The following is a 4,649-nucleotide window of genomic DNA, read 5'->3' as shown; positions in this document are numbered from 1 at the left end:
TATTGTTTCCCATATATTGAACTTGTTCCTCATCGGTGTTTGGGTTGAAGGATTGATATTTTGTTTGTACTCCTCCTCCATTTGAATCGCATTTCATCACTGGATGTACCTGAGTAGAACCATATAAACCGTCAATCTTTTTATTTAAAAGTTCTACCTGGTTAGATAGCATAGTAACAACGTCGAGGTTGAAAACATCGGCTACTTTTGTCAGCTTTGTTCTTATGATTTGCCACTAATAGTTATTCAGTGACATCTCTTCAATAAATTCCTAAGCCACTTCAGGTGTTTTGTTGTTGATAGTACCACTAGCAGCTACATCGATAAGTTGCCTTGTTGAGGGGTTCACACCGTTGTAAAACGTTTGAACCTGCAACCATAAAGGTAACCCATGGTGAGGGCACATTCTCAATAGATCCTTGTATCTCTCTCATGCATCATAGAGTGATTCTAGATCCATCTGCACAAAAGAAGAGATATCATTCCTCAATTTAGCCGTTTTAGCCGATAGAAAATATTTAAGTAAGAATTTTTCGGTCTTTTGTTCCCAAGTAATGATTGACCCTCGTGGTAATAAGTTCAACCACTATTTAGCTTTGTTCCTCAATGAAAAGGGAAATAACCGAAGGTGAATGGCATCATTAGAACCATTGATTTTAAAAGTGTCGCAAAATTCTAGAAAATTTGCCAAATGAGTGTTTGGGTCCTCGTCCTACAAACCATCAAACTAAACAAACTGTTGTATCATTTGAATCGTGTTACGTTTTAGTTCACAATTATTTGCAGCAATAGTAGGCCTAACTATACTTGACTCAGTTCCTGTTAAATTAGGTTTAGCATAATCATATATAGTGCGTGGAGCAGGATTCTGATTTACTGGATCAGCAGCAATAGTAGGAGGTAGCAGATTTTCTTGATTTTCATCCATCTCCTTGGTTGTGGTGGAAATGTCGTCCTCTTGTTCATCCTCTGTGTATCTTAGGCTTCGCCTTATTTCTCTTCGGTTTCTGCGAGCAGTGCGATCGATCTCACTGTCAAAAAGCAATGGTCCTGACGAGTTTCCTCTAGTCATAAACTATAAAAACTTAGCAGAAGGAAAAATAAAATTTAGTAACAAAAATCAAAATAAAATTTAAATTGCAATAAAATAAATGGCTAAAGTAATAAAAATTAAGTGTTCCTAATATCTTAGTTCCCCGGAAACGGCGCCAAAAACTTGATGTGAACAAATCATGATAAGTTTTAAATTTCTAATTGACCATTCTTGAAAACTAACTATTATCACAACAAAGGCAAGGGCACCTTATCGAACAACAGTATAGCTTATGGCAAGATCGGATGTCGAACCCAAAGGAGCTAAAAGTACTAGTATTAACTTTTTTCTTATTATCTAGCCTAAAAATAAAGAGATTCGTTTTATCTAAACTAATTACTAAACTAATAATGCACAAAAAGTGAATTGGGGAAATAACTTTTGGGAAAACTGAATGATTTGGACAATACCTAAGGAAAAATCCACCTAGGCTTCACTTGTTATTGACTCTGAATTAGACGATTAATTCATTTGACTTGATCCGTAGAAATCCCTAATTTATATTATTATCTCTCTCGAGACTAACAACGTCTAACCCTAGGTTGATTAATTGAAATCTCTTTCTAATTAAAACCCCTAGTGTTGCATTAACTCGATTTATGGATTCCCTTATTAGGTTTTACCCTAATCCGGCAAAATTATGTCACGCTATCTTTAGGCATGCAATCAACTCTGCTTAATTATGTTAGATCTACTCTTAGACAGGGCCTTTTGCTCCTCTGAATAAACACATCGAAACTTGAATTAATATCCTGGAATATCAAAGAAAGAATTAAGAACACATAATTAAGAACAAATCAAATATTTATCATATAATTCAGATAATAATAACAAGATTTGTCTTAGGTTTCATTCCCTTTAGGTATTTAGGGGGTTTGTTCATATTTATGAAAGAAAACATCTCAAAAGAATAAAGATAACAAAACATAAAGAAAACCCAAAAACTCTTGAAGGGAATTGAAGGGAGATCTTTAGTCTTGAAGGTGAATCCGGCTTTTGAGATGGATCAATCGGCTTCCCTCGAGTAATTCCTTGCCTCCTACTCCCTGTGTCCCCGTTCTAGGCACTTTCTAGGGTATTTATATAGGCTTTAGAATGTTTTAAAACCCTCAAGAGTGGCCTTTTTGAATAGGACTAAACTTGGGCTCGACAGGGATACGCTTGTGTGAAGTGGCTTAGGCCATGTTGCAATCTGTTAAATAGACACGGGCGTGTGAACTACCCGTGTGAGGAAGTCAGGCCGTGTTGATTTCTTACGTTGACCCATTTTCTTCGTTTTTGGCCCGTTTCTCGCTCTTTTTACACTCCTATGCTCACCTAAGTATAAAACATAAAATTAAAGGATTAGGAGCATCGAATTCACCAAATCTAAGGATAATTCATCCAAAAATATGCTAAGCATGGGATAAAAAATATGTATAAATTACGGTTTATCATATACATAACCAAACTAGCCAAATTAAGCTAAGTCTCATGGCTATATATACAAACCAAAACATAACCATTCATAAGCCATCTCAAATGGAAAAACTCACAACCAAGATACATATCAAAATGACCATAATCTTATACATGCCATATGTGTAACACCTCTTACTCGTATCCGACGCCGGAACAGAGTACGAGGTATTATCGGACTTAAACTCAAACAAATATTCAAAATCAAGACATGAATTTCCACTCAAATTTAGAACATTTCAAAACATTCATATCGTCCCTTAAACGAGCCTACGAGGCCCAAAACATGATTAGGAGTGGTTCAGGACTAAACCGAGAACTTTTGAAATTTTTACAATACTTAGAAAATTTTCATGCTTTGGAGGGTCACACACTCGTGTGGCTTGGGACACGCCCTGTAGGCAGGCTGTGTGGTCACACACGCCCCTGTCCCTAACCTGTGTAACTCTCTATTTATGAAATCATCAACAATTTGAAGTCACACGCACGTGTGCTTAGGCCGTGTCCTTCACATGGCTGAGACACACGCTCGTGTCTCTGCCCATGTGCTCAATACTGAGCATTCTATTTTGCAACAATTAAGGTGCAGGGGACACACGGCTGATCACACGCCCATGCGGCGGGCCATGTGTCACACACGGCCTAGACACACGCCCACGTGTCTACCCATGTGGACAAAAAAAAAGGCCATTTACCAAGCCCTTTGCCACCCTTTTTTCACACATGCACTCATATCAATTCAAAAGGCACAAAACATATCATACTTAGGCAACCAAACACTCATAACGAAGTCTATAATATGTCATTCTAATTCCATCATTTATCATACTTAGAACATCATACTTAGCCCATTAAAACATATTAACATCACATTCACAAGAGGGCATTAACACATGAATAAACTTGTAATCAACATAAGCCATCATTTGTGGCTATGTACAATTTGAACAATAATCAATTATAGGCCAACACATTTGGCAACATTAATAATAACACATATAACCAAAAGACCAAGTACCTATACATGCCATAGACTCAAGCTACTTGAATTCATCAATACCCGTGGCGATAGCTTGATAGTGTGATAGGATCTCCGGCGATCTCCAACCCGAGCTGGCTATTTAACCCAATAAGGCATGAGAAAGGAAGGGGGTAAGCTATATAGCTTAGTAAGTTCGTTGTAAATAATAAGCAACTTATGCCATAAATTTACCATTTCAATAATATGATTACAAGATAGTATAAATTTCCTTAAGCCTCGTAATCATAATTTATTCAACCAAATTGATTAACCTTTTCAATTTATGACCATAATTCAACATGTCTTGGCATTAGCCTGGCAACCGTAATCTTTCCCATTATAATATGTTACACCAATTAACAAATCATTTCAAATTTTATGGTAAACATGTAACACCCCTTACCCGTATCCGAGGCCGGGCTAAGGTACGAGGCGTTACCAGACAAACATATAAACATTAAACTAAAATACGAGCCATAAAATTTTATTCATATTTCAAAGCGTTCATTCTCTTACACATAGTCCCTTATTTGAGTCTACGGAGCCCAAAATATACTTTAGAAAGGGTTTGGGACTAAACTGAGAACTTAAGAAAATCTTGGAAATTTCATGCTTTAAGGCTCCACACGCCCGTGTCCCAAAGTCGTGTTCCATACACGGCTGAGACACATGGTCGTGTCTCTGCCTGTGTGGAATATACCTAGGCTATTTTCCAAGCTTTGGTCAACCTTGATCTCTTACACACTTATACAAAATCAAAAGCAAATAACATGGTATTCATTTAATGATTAAACATCCTCAATTAAACCACAAACATAGCATCTGTATGTCATCATACATGTGTCTCTCATACTCATTTTACCTTGTTTATTATAGTACCACTTATACATTTATACCAAGATTATCATCTTACCAAATATCTTCAGCTTAATCATCAAGCATTCATATTTAAAGCTAGATCTTATCTTTATAAAATACCACGATTCAGATGTGCAGAATAACATGTTTGCCTAAAACATTTCAATTCAATTCCATACCCAACAAGCATTACATTGAGACTAGTCATATATATATATA

General features: G+C 36.5%; 1 non-coding gene across 1 annotated transcript; it reads left to right on the top strand.

Moving 5' to 3' along the window:
* The first annotated feature begins 386 nt into the window (after window positions 1–386).
* On the top strand, window positions 387–493 carry LOC121208892 (small nucleolar RNA R71). The gene has a single exon (XR_005904015.1). It is a non-coding gene; the product is annotated as a small nucleolar RNA R71 (small nucleolar RNA).
* The last annotated feature ends 4,156 nt before the right edge of the window (window positions 494–4,649 follow it).

This window comes from Gossypium hirsutum, chromosome A10, assembly GCF_007990345.1.
Source record: "Gossypium hirsutum isolate 1008001.06 chromosome A10, Gossypium_hirsutum_v2.1, whole genome shotgun sequence".
Classification (NCBI taxonomy): Eukaryota; Viridiplantae; Streptophyta; class Magnoliopsida; order Malvales; family Malvaceae; genus Gossypium; species Gossypium hirsutum.
Note: the sequence above shows the minus strand (reverse complement) of the source record. Positions and strands in the feature narration are given on the sequence as shown.